We start from the raw sequence: 12687 nt of genomic DNA, 5'->3' as shown, positions 1-12687 counted from the left end.
GTCAAAGCAGTTATAGAGTGGTAGCAGAGGATGTTGCACTTTGTGGGAGTGCTATGGCTAGATACAATGTAATCAGAGAAGAGGGGATGCAGCCACATCCCTCCCTTACCCTTTGCTCAAGTATGAAATGCTCACTAGAAAGAAGAGAATTCAAGCAGAGGAGACGACACCACTAATTGAGGGAGACATAAAAGATCAAGGAGTCTTCAAATGAAGCATCCTCACTCTTCTTTGCTACTGGTTGCACACACGAGTTTTTGTGATGATGAGACTATGTGTGAAGAAGTGGTGCAGATGGAGAGTTTGTGTGATGATGTAATTGATGATATTGGTTTTCTTGACAGCCTCTTATAAGAAGCAGGTGTTGATGTATCCTTTTCTTTTACCTTTGATATTGGTACACTGGAAGATGTTACTTGTGAGTTTTTTTATCGTTTACTTGATGAGAAAGTGCCTCTTGAGACGGTCATAGATGCTCCAAAGAATGGTATACTTGTGCAGACGTTGTGAATGTGTTTAAGGGATTTGTATGCCTCTATGCTTTTCAATGCCTCTTGAGGGCCACAACTTCTTCTCATGATACTGTTATAAGTATTTCCAAGTCCTTGGAATGCGGTGTGGCTTATATTGGCCCAACTTTACATTTTTGTGCAGGAGATTACAAGGAGGGAAGTCTTATGATTCATATGCATGAGGATGACAAGGTCTATGATGCATTCTTTGGTGTGATGATAATGCATGGCAAGCTTTTGAAATTTTCTTGGGAGCCAGGTGGAGGTTTGGTTACTTATTTAATGCATGGAGGGCCAAGTTTTTTTGTGTGGGATCCAGGTGGAGTGAGCATCTACTAGTGTTGCTACTGAGCATGGATGCTCCAACAGGCTAGGGGGGTTGGCAAACTATGAAATTTGGTTTGAAGTTTTCCGGCTCATGTATATATGGTGTGCTCGCTTTTTCCACTTCTAAGTGTGAATTGGCTGCTTGTACAATGCTAGGCAATGCCAGTTTCTGGATGTGTGCTCTTGGTTATGGTCTACAACTCGCTATTTGACTAAGTTTGCAAAGAATTGATGCACTGAGTGAGCATCATTGCCTATGCCGACGCTGACAAAGCTCGAGAGTATCTATGATTCAGCATCATGTGCAACTTTTGTATAAGGCCCCAATGGAGAGAATCCACCCTTCGAGATGCTAACGAGATACAAGTTGCCCGTAGGTTCTTGGCTAGGTGGTAATGTCTGTGTATGATAAATGGTGCTAGAGCTACAGAGTGTATGGTTCTCCAATCCATGGTTGGCATTTAAGCTCAGGGAGGTCAAAGTTGGAAAGCGATGAAAGAAATCGTGGAGCCGATCAATGCCACATGGTGGGAGTCGAACCCAGTTTGAAAATCAAAGGAAAAGAAAATGATTTTTTTTGGAGCGTTTTGCAATGATGACGAGCAGGGGCCATCATGTGGAGCCGCCGCCAAGAGGGAGTGCCAGAGAGAGCATAGGAGAGGGAAGCCGGGCTCGCCAGGAAGCACATAGGGGGGGAAGGTGAAGTTGGAGCATACAGAGCATAACAGCGAGGCAGCTGGAGGGCGCTAGAATCCCAAGGTGACAACCACGAGCAGGTGGCCATGCTCAAGGAAGGGAGGGAGCTCGTCTAGAACCAGAGAAGTGAGGGCCATCCTGCAGAAGTGGGAGGATGTCGTGCTATCTTTGGGGGTGTCTAGAAATACTGTGTTGATCTGACAATAGGGAAAGGGGAGTGCGTAATCAGCCCATGAGTAGCTGATTGCAAGGACTCGAGGTCTTCAAGGTGCTGAGAAGGACTACTGCAGGACAAGAAGAGGTTGGGTCAAGAGAAGGAGAGTTAAAGGCTGCGTTCTAGGAGGAAGGACATCACGAGCTTGGAGGGGACGTCGGGTGTTGTGAGTAAGGCCTCAAGCTAGTGGGTCGGTCCAGAACCAGAGAGAAGTAATTAGGCCGCAAGCAGTTGCAAAGAATAGAGGGGCTGACCACGGATGACTGCATGAGGGAGAGTAAGGAGATGGTCATGCCGTGGCACGTGAAGCTGTGGCTGGAAGACGCATAAGGAGCTCTCAAAGGGAAGCTTGCAATAGAGGGGATGCAAGTCGAGCAGGTAGAGAAGGATCTGGAGAACCCAGGCTCGCCAGTAAGCACATAGAGGGGAGCGGCCAAGGCTCGCTAATAAACAACCGAGGGTGGACAGACTGCAGAATCCGCCAAGGAAGAGGGGTGCCTTGAAGAGAGCTAGACTGGGGGTTTGGCGGGAGTTTTTACACAGGTTGCAATTGCAAAGAATTGGAGTGCCTGCACAGGTTATGTTGCGATATGTTACTCCACAAGCCAGGAGCACCATCACCCATTGTTTTCAAGCACTCGGTGATCTTGGGCTCTCGCACCCTTCACATCAGAAAATACTAGAGGCTTAATGTCAATTTTGTCCATAATGCGCTCACAATCCTTTGGAATTCGCCATCGCAAGTGACACTGAGGCACATGGCTAATGATCTACAGTGTGGTAGTGCCAACGGTAGGTATTCCAAACCGAAGTCAAGAATGGAGGTAAGGAAGCCATGGAGCTCTTCCAGCTAAGTGGCAGCGGGTAGGGGATGTAAGCAGTCTGAAGCAGTGCGGAATACTTGATCTCATGTGGGAGGCTCTTTATAGTGAACCTCAAGCTAACATTGTGGTTCACAATTGAAGCAGAGTTGAATGAGGCTGTGGTGAGAGGTCCACATACTACATGCATGGCTTGGTCTTGAGTGGTGTGTGTACGTTTACAAGCTTGAAGGTGTATATACTCGTGGGGACACACACTCTCATATTCTCTCTAGACTCAAGTGCCCTCAGTTACCGCTAGGTGGTGCCAACGAGAGCCTTAGGGTGATAGAAAGGCTTGAGCTCTACTATCTATTTGAATGCTTGACGATGTGGGCGAGCTATTGAGAGGCAGTATCTTGTTCTACCCTTTTTCTTGTCATCGTACTCGGGGGAAAGTAGCAAATAGCAATGTAGTGGTATCTACCTGTCTCTCAATCTCATACACATGTACCTAGCCTGCTCATCCCTGCGGGCTATATGTATCAAAGGCTACAACTCCTCTCTGAATAACACTGCCACTACCCCTGAACCCTGCCCTCTGTGCTCTGATTGTGTCTCCTATGTGCAGGCTATCTCCCATGTGTATCCACTAATGTGTCTCAGAGTAGAAGACGAAGTCTCTTCCAGTAAAACTATCTTCAAAGGCACCCACATCAAGGCGCATAGATCCATTACAATTCCAGGCGGCATTTGAGTGTGGTCCAATAGGTCTTGCACCGTCATGTGGCGCATTGCTCTAGTTACCATTCTTCCATCTTGGTAGAAGGCAATCTTGTCATTTTCCCTTGCCGCTCTAATCTCTGGCACTACCTCCTGCATATGAGCGATCTGCGAGGGGGTAAGATCATCCCCGAGAAAGATGCCCGTCTTCTTAATAGTTGGCCTTTTCTTCAAAAAGTCCTTCGCTTCCACATGGAGGGAAAACAAAGAATGAGTGCCCTTTCTTTCGAGGTTTCCCCATTGCTTCCATTTTTCTTGACGTTGTCCACTCTCCAAGCTCTTGTGTGCATCGGTTCATGAACCCCCATCATAGCCATGAGTTCTTTTACCTCTTCGTCCACATTATCTTTGTCTTTAAAGCCACAAATTCTCACATGTAAAGTGCACACACGTCTTCTTTTCTCCTCCTCTAGTGCTTATCCGCCTTCTATTGAGTCTTTGTAATAACAAATCCACCCAAGAAGTCATCATTTCTTTGTGTTGCTCTTCTCCCTCTCTGATGGCCCGTACTTTCTCCTTGATCATGTTTAGTCCTTCTATTACTGAGGGTTGCAGTTCTCCCTCTTCAAGTGTGTTTCTTGATCGTGCTTCAACGAGGTCCTTCTTAAGTGACACAATCTCTTCATCTTGAGCCATCAGACGATCTTCCAATGCATTTATCTTGCTTTCCTGGATCAACATGCGTCCTTCGAGCATTTTTATTGTGCCCAATAGGTTGCGGTTCATCTTGCTAATTGTTTCCATCATTTCTTCTTTGCACTTTTGAATGGCATCCTCTAAGGGGTCGGCCTTATCATTCTGCTTTCTCATGCTTAATCGCCACCAACGGGAGCTATAATATGCGCATATATGTTCCCACATTATGCATTCATGCATGCCTTTTTTTATTTTCTCTACGCCCATAGGTTTTCTCTCTCTACAGGTGCAAGTATTTTTTCCTCTTTCTCTCTCTATGTGCACAAGTTTTCTCTCTCTACACGTGCATGTTTTTTTCCTCTCTCTCTCTCTCTACGCACGCAAGTTTTCTCTCTCTCTACACGTGCAAGGTTTATTATTACCATTATTATAAAACCCTCTCTCTCTATGTTCTAGATTTTCTCTCTATGCGGGCAAAAACTCTCTCTCTATGCGCTCTCTCTCTACACACACTCTCTCTCTCTCTCTCTATCTCTCTCTCTCTCTCTCTCTCTCTCTCTCATTGGTTCACAAGATCTGAAAACCAATCACTCAATTCTACAGACTGTAGAAGTTGTTTGTGAAATAAGAAAGACAAAAATTGGCAGATCATCGTTATCAACTATGATTAACCTGAATCATGTGAAGACTATGTACATCAGATTGGATGAACAAGACAAGCTTGCACAAAGGCTACAACCTATACTTTATTTACATCAGCAAAGCGACAACAAACACTATAAGAGGAGTTGTCTATAACCTCTAACATTGCCGCGAAAAAATAAAGGAAAAAGGAGAGAGAAATATTTGCGGGGGTGGCAATAACCGCGGCTATGAACGCGGTAGTGGTTTATCAGCATTAAGCCTGGTAATAGTCACAACAATATAGCCGCTGCTATTACCACGACCTTTGCCGCTGTTATTACCGCATATATTATCGCTAAACGCCAATTCAAAAATAAAGTGCTCATTTGGGTCACCCAAATTATGAGCACCTTTATTTTTTACCTGAATAAAACAATAAGACATCAATTGTTTTTTGGAAGAGTATAAAAAATACCAAAGAACTGAAATTGAATTTACTTTACCTTGAAAATTAAAAATGTAGAAGATCAACTATTTAAAAAAATTACAATAAAAAGTAAATAGTCGTATATACATTGTGCCACATTGGGACTTTACGAAAGTTTTGACAAAACATTTTTTTATCTAATCCTCGTCGTCATCCAGAGGCACGTATATTGGATCACTTTGACTCTACATAAACCCAAACCAAATTAAACAATTATCCACAGCTCAAAACAATTGATATAAAATTACTTGTTTAAACTTACCGCTTGTAGTGGTCCAACCGCCACGTCGAATTGCTCGCGAGAGATGTGGTTGTTTTCAAAAAACCATCACCAACTATCAAATTCTGTATGTTGCTCCTGATACTTGACCATCTCTCTGGTTGGTTGAGAGACAGTGACATTTTCTTAAGTTAGCAATAACAATACCAAATTATCAACTACAATCTTTATAATCAATGATCGACGTTATAATTCAAATAATCTTACATATTTATCCTACCAAGATCTCTTGCCTCATGAGCCATAGTGTGTGGGAGTGTGTCTTGCACGGGCCTCGCGTTGTTGTCTATATGATGAGCCCGTCCTCGTAGCTTGATCGCTCTTCTCTTGAATAGCCCACTCCCACTCCGCGTCTGCCATGTTGTCACTACGGTAACTCCTGTCTGGATCTCTGACTTGGTTGGCTGCTTCACGCCGCACAGTGGACTGCTTGTTTTTTAGAAATGTCTTTATGTAGCCCTCCAACCATTGTTGTGAAAAACGTTGATCGGGGGTGTTTGGAAATCTAGCTAACAGAGGGTCCTCAATGTACCGTGCATGATCGGGCAGTTGGTCTCTGAACTTTATAAAACAATTCTTATACGTTGAATGTATAAGAATTTGTAGATGGTGTCGAAATGCCCTGCCCTATGCTGTGCCGAAATCAACCTCTGCGCCATATTTAACCCTGTATTAGCACCCATGCATGTCTGGCACGGGTGCGTCAGTATCCTTGTCCTCTACGTCAGGGATGGCACGCTCTGAAAGTGGGGACTCCGTACCCCCGCCACTACCAAAACATGCGAAACACAAGATCCGCCGCCGCTTCGTCTCTCATGGCGCTCGTTGTCCTGAGACGAGCGTGAGCGCGCACTGCCAGAGGAAGTCCATCGACGGTGTTCTGGCCAAACTGAAGTGGAATGGAGTGGCGTAGGACCCTGTGATGCCATGGGAGTAGGACCCTGCGATGCAAGGGGAGTCGGACCCTGCGATGGAATAGGAGTAGGACGATAGGAAGGGAGAGTACAGGGAGGTGCCGTCGGTGCGAGGCTTTGTAGGTAGGGAGTCCCGCAAGCTACTGTGGAGTGTAGCGGCCAAACAAATTCTCCGTTGAACGGAGGTACTGCTCTCGTAAAGAGATAGCCCGTTGTAAGTTAGGATCTACGACCGGTGGATGAATCTAAGAAGGGTAGGTGTAGGATGGCCATGCCTGCAAATAATTTAAAAAAACCTATGACACTCATGGTTTATGGTTAACTACGTAGAAACATTATTTATTTCTTTGCTTGTTCTCACCGATTCAAGACTCAGGTCCACTGGAGGCGATGTCCACGCCGGGTGGGAGCCCACCTGAGATGTGAACCAACCAAAAGAAGGGCCAGCTGGCTGCTCCTCACCAATTGGTCTATCGTCTCACATCTACATTACAAAGAGCAATATAAGATTAATCTTTCCACCCTACTCACTCATCTAAATATACATACACAAGTATATTACCACACAAACACGTAGATACATATACATACTAGTAGACCTAAGTAGAGGCTAGTAGTGCCAAAGGTCAACTGCACCTCTTTAGATATCATCGCAGTCTCAACCGTGGTAAAACCAAAGGTATGTTGTGGTAATCCATGCATGAGTGGATCAATGAACGCAATGCCACGATTAGAAAAGGACTATACCCAAGAGGAAGCATCTAACCTTCGAATGCTATGCTCCCGTACATAGTGCCTACATATATGCATAAACAGATATATATGTTCACACATATATATGTTAAGGTTGTAAATGTAGCCATCGTTTTGTGTTGGTTGCACCTAAATTCAACGTCTAAGTAATGAATTTATCGTAACGTTACAATTCTCTCCCAGAGGATATATATATTAGTACACAAACACGTAGAGACATTGTTGACAGGCCATTTGTTGACAGGCCAACCTTTCAACAACGCTTCCACAAAGATTCCTCAAAGATTCTCTAAAGATTTCATATGAAGATGCTGATGAAGTGATGAAGATGAAGATGGATGCTGTAATGTGAAGATACAACCTCATGGACATCATCGAATATCCTCTTATTATCATTTTGAGCCATTATAGCCACTTTTGTAATGTTTACAGGAACCTCATATTTAAAGTCGGAAATTGTATTTTGGCCACAGATGCTTGTTGGATGAGCAAAGCCAGCTCACGGTGTTGTAATTAATCTCTATAGAAGCCTAGGGACAAATCAGTTCATTTTGGTCGGACATTAGGTTTTCAATGGTTTAGTATATAAACCAAAACCTAAAGCTTTGTAAAGAGACTTCTAATAATCTTATCTTCTGTGTCGACTGGGAGACTGCGAGAGAGTGAGAGAGAGTGTGTGTGTGCTACAAGAGCTACGGTGGTCGATATCGCAAACGGAGAGCAGCAGCGTGTTGCCCACAAGGAGAGCTACGTGTTGATGCTTACATCACGCGCGTTCGTTTGTGTTTTGGCAGATTCACCCGCGAGCTACTTTTGGAGTTTCGGTGAGTAAACGTTGTCCGTTTTTACATTTTAGCATATCCACACGACCAGAGCAAGTAGAGCTACACATTAGGCATGTTAGATTTTAGAAAAAGTGACTTGTAAAATCCGACTAGACATCCTACACGTTTTCTGCACGGAGGGTATTGGGTTAGGATTTGTGGTCAGAGACCTTAGGGATAGGGGCCTTCTAGTGTGTGTAGGACTTCCCTTGAGTTTCGTGAAGTTTCGAGATCGTTTGATGGGCTTTTGGCTTGCGGTAGCATCATAGGAGACTCTCACATTCACAGAACCAATGGCATGTAGATTTGATATCTCTGTAGGAAGTAGTCATTAGTCGGTCGAGTAGAGGTTGACACCCTTTGCTTGCTTCCACCCGCCTGTGGGTTGAGCTTCGTCCTCAGTTGACATTATATGTTAGGTGAGTTCTCGCTATGCTGACGTCCGTCGCGACGTCAACATTGGCGCCGCTGCCGGGGACGAGGGCCCTAAGTAGGTGACTGAGACTAGTCCTTGAGGATAGAGATCCCTCTGGCTTGCCAGAGTACTATTTTACATTTAGATAGGATCAGAGGGTGGTGGACTCTCTAGGTCTTAGGAGGAGTCTAGGGAGCGTGTGTCTAGCCTAGATCTTCCATTTTAGGTAGTATTAGTTAGTAGTAGGTTGTGGTGTAGAGAGTAGGAGTTGGAGTGGTAGATGTGGTGGTAGGTTGACTTGAAAGGCCGTGTGAGGCCAAGAAGCAACCAAGACATCAAAATCACCATCTCACATGATGAGTAGGAGTAGGGTAAGTAGGATACCTTGATTGCTCATCTAGAGTACTTTATGCATGTCTTATTTGCTGTTAGGCTCATCAGAGAAGTGGAAAACGTTAAGTAGGAAAGACGGTAAATTGTGTTTGGAAGCTGACTTGAAGTCCAAAAGTTTCTGTGATTATTGCTGAGAGCTCTATAGAGCATAGGGAGTACTACTGCCAGAAAAAATTTGCATTTTAAGACAGTAGACATCCTACACGTAGGATGTCTCCAGGGAACTTTTGGCAGGGAATTTGGGAAAACTGAGGTTACCAGTGTGTTCAAAGGGTAGGTTTTACCCTAGTAACATATTGACTTGAGTGTTTTCCTTATTTTTGTTGACCAAAAGCCAAAAGGCAGAGTCAGAAAACGTAAAATTTCAGAAAAGGCTTAAATTGAGTGATTTTGTATGTTTTTGCAATTGTGAAGTATACTTGCACTTGCTTAGAGCATAAGGAAGCATCAGGAACACTTCAGTCTGAAAAAATAAGCAGTAGACATCCTACGCGTAGGATGTCTACAGAGTGATCTGGGCACTTTTTTGAAAATCTGAGGCTACCAGTGTGTTTAGAAGGTAGGTTCTACCCTATTTTCACTTGGAAAGTGGAAATTTGACCAAATTTTGACAGATTAAAGCCAAAAGACGAGAATTGCCAGACATCCTACCCAAATTGTGTCCAAGGCCTAAATTTGAGACCAAACCACAGGATGACTCCATAGGCATGTTCTAAATGTTGTATTGAGTGCATGTGATAAATTTCACCTCATTTGGGTGAGTGAAAGTGAAGATTGAACAGACTTTAGCGTTTTTGGACAGACAAAAGGCAAGAATAGCTAGTTTTGGGGTCTTTTGACATCCAAACTCAAATCTAAGCATACCAGTGGGTTGCTGAAGACTAGGGGAATCTTTGGTCCAAGTTTGTGTTCATTCTGAGCAAAAAGACATCCTACGTGTAGGATGTCTACTGCATGATTCTGAGACCAAAATTCTATTGTGACCATACCATGCTTTCATATAGCCTTAGATAAGCCTCCTAGGCAAATTTGGTCGAATTTGGAGTTGATTTGACTTGGAAATTCATCAGAACAGACAACAGGCTTCTGGAACAGATTCTTTATCATTTGACCAATCTATAGGTGTCGGAATCAAAAAGTAAAAATAGTTGTGAGTTTAGCACATCAAGGGGAAGCTACAGTGCAAGTTTGAGCTGAAACAGAGCAAAAAGACATCCTACGTGTAGGATGTCTCCAGCTTGATTTAGGACTCCAAACCAATGTGTGAGCACACCACTGTGATTAGCACAACAAGGAGAAGATGGGTTGAAAATTTCAAGTCATTCTGAGAAAAAAGACATCCTCCCCGTAGGATGGCTCAATGTGATTTTTAGGTCCAAATGAAAATCTGAGCATACCATTGGGTTGTTGGACACAAGGAGAGTCTTAGGTTCAAATTTGGGCCAATTCTGAGCAAATAGACATCCTACGCGTAGGATGTCTCTTACATGATTTTGAGGCCAAAACCCTACTATGACCATACCATAGTGTTGTATAGCCTTATATAAGCATGCTAGTCAAGTTTGGTCCAATTTGGAGCTGATTTGACTTGAAAATTCACCAGATCGGACATCTGGCTTCTGAAACAGATACTTGCTCATTTGACCAGCCTACAAGTGTCAAAATCAAAAAGTGAGAATAGCTGTGTGTTAAGCACATCAAGGGGAACCTTGGATTCAATTTTGGGCTAATTCTGAGCAAAAAGACATCCTACCCGTAGGATATCTCAAGGTCATTTTTAGGTCCATTTGAAATTTTGAGCATACCAGTGTGTTGTTAAACTCCAGGGGAACCTGTGGTTCAAATTTTGGCCAAATCTAAGCAAAAAGACATCCTACCCGTAGGATGTCTCCAGGTGTTAAATGAACTTCTGGGGAGATTTTGACCTCATACAATTGTTTATCATGTCCTATTAAGCTTAGCCATCAAGTTTCAATTCATTTGGACATCATTTGCTCCTGATATAAGACATCCTACCCTCTAAGTACACCAAAAGCTTATGTAGCCCAAATCTTGTCCTTTTGGCATCCGAATTCAAATCTGAGCATAGCATTGGGTTGCTTGACTCAAGGGGAATCTAGGGTTCAAATTTTATTTGATTTTGAGCAAAAAGACATCCTACCCGTAGGATGTCTCCTGCATGATTTTGGACCCTAGACCAACATTTGACAATATCAAAGTGTTTCATAGCATCTTATAAGCCTGCCAGTCAATTTTGGTCCAAATTGGAGCTCATTTGACTTGAAAAATCAATTGAGAGAGTATCCAGCTTCTCAAACAGATTCTTGAGCATTTGACCAGCCTAGAGGTGTCAGAAACAAAAAGTGAGGATACCTAGGGGTTCAACACACCAAGGCGAGTCTCTGGACCAAATTTTATTCAATTCTGAGCAAAAAGACATCCTACCCATAGGATGTCTACGAGCTTATTTTGGAATTTTGACCATACCACTATGTTGCTAGACCGAAGGGGAACCTTTGAACCAAATCTTGCTTCATTCTGAGCAGAAAAAAATTTGGGCGTAGGATGTCTCCAGGCCAGTTTTAGGGTCCAATTGTAATTTTGACCATACAGGGGTGTTCATAGTGTCACAGAGATCCCAAATCTTCTTTTAAAATTGAATTTGGACTCATTTTGACCATTCTAAACTGCATTTCACTATTTTGTCCATAACTTTCACAAACGGTATTGGATTTTAAAAGTTTTTATATCAAATCATAGCCTGAGAGCGACAATACAGATCTTAGAGCAAAACTTGAACTAAATGTATGACTTTGGAAACCATTTAGGTCAACTTTGAAAAAAACGTTGTTGTAAGTTGTGTCTAAAACCGACAGTTCGAAAGAATTGTGAGAGAACGGTCACGGTTTTGAACATAGTTTTGACTTTTCCCTAGGAGAGGGGCTAGTGAGCCATAAGCGAGGTCATCAGCTAGAGTCAACCCAGGCTCTGGAACAGACTGCTCGATTCGACCTAGAGTGGACACGAGTGCATGTGAGATTTTCATCATCAAAAAGCTGAAATTTGAAACCAGATTTGGTCTCTAGGCCTTCTAATTGACCATTGAAGACTGCTAAGTTACTATATTGAAATTATCTTTTGGGAAAACCATGGGTCACCCGCGGGAAGGTGTAAAAGTTAACCGCGGCCTAGTGTAAAATTGAGAGTCACCTCCAAGCTCAAGGGACAAGTGTGGCTGTCAAGGGTACATCAAGAATTTTTGCATTCATTGTGAAAAATTTTGCCAGCTAAATAGAATTTTGTAGATTGTGTGCTAAAGTGAACACAGGTTAGCTCGACTCAAGAATCACTACGAAGGGAGCAGTCGTTGCAGTATAGTGGTAAGTTGCATAACTTATCACAGTGCTTCCAATAGATTGAGGCCGGCTAAAAGGATCTAGGCAAAGCAAGCAGCTAGACAAGTCAGTATCAGCCTTGGCAAGCAAGGGAGCTAAGAAGTTCAAGCAGTGCAAGCAAAGCCCAGTTCAGAGAACTCAGAGATTAAGACATCCACAAAAGCTGAAGGACCTCAAGCGAAAAAGATCGACACAAGGGTGCTAATAATTTTATTAGCATTGAGGCAAGCAATTGGAGCTATCACTGAACAGGTACAACAAGAGAGTCAAGACGAAAGCAATGGCGTCTCAAAGAAATCAGACCAGCCGAGACGAAGCTTCAAGTACATCCACAGAAACTACAAGAGAGAAAATTTGGATCTATCTGATTGGCCACTACAAAGGACTGCCATGCTATGAGGATGTCAATCGAAATTTGTACATCAAGACAAAGAAAGATAGAAAGGAAACTCGGACATCTCAACATGTGGAAGTTGAAACAACGAAGAATGTACTACATCCACATCCAAATTTCATGGAAGACTGTCTGGGATCAATTTACATGAGGCACGGAAAATATATCAAATTTGGATCTATCTGATTGGCCACTACAAAGGACTGCCATGCTATGAGGATGTCAATCGAAATTTGTACA

The 12687-nt window shown here is 43.2% G+C and overlaps 1 pseudogene; it reads left to right on the top strand.

The window, feature by feature from the left end:
* Nucleotides 1–210: 210 nt before the first annotated feature.
* LOC147461120 (uncharacterized) lies at nucleotides 211–851 on the top strand (annotated as a pseudogene).
* Nucleotides 852–12687: the final 11836 nt, after the last annotated feature.

This window comes from Adiantum capillus-veneris, chromosome 3 (assembly GCF_014529385.1).
Source record: "Adiantum capillus-veneris isolate H3 chromosome 3, ASM1452938v2, whole genome shotgun sequence".
NCBI classification, from domain to species: Eukaryota; Viridiplantae; Streptophyta; class Polypodiopsida; order Polypodiales; family Pteridaceae; genus Adiantum; species Adiantum capillus-veneris.
This window is presented reverse-complemented; position numbering and strand designations above follow the sequence as displayed.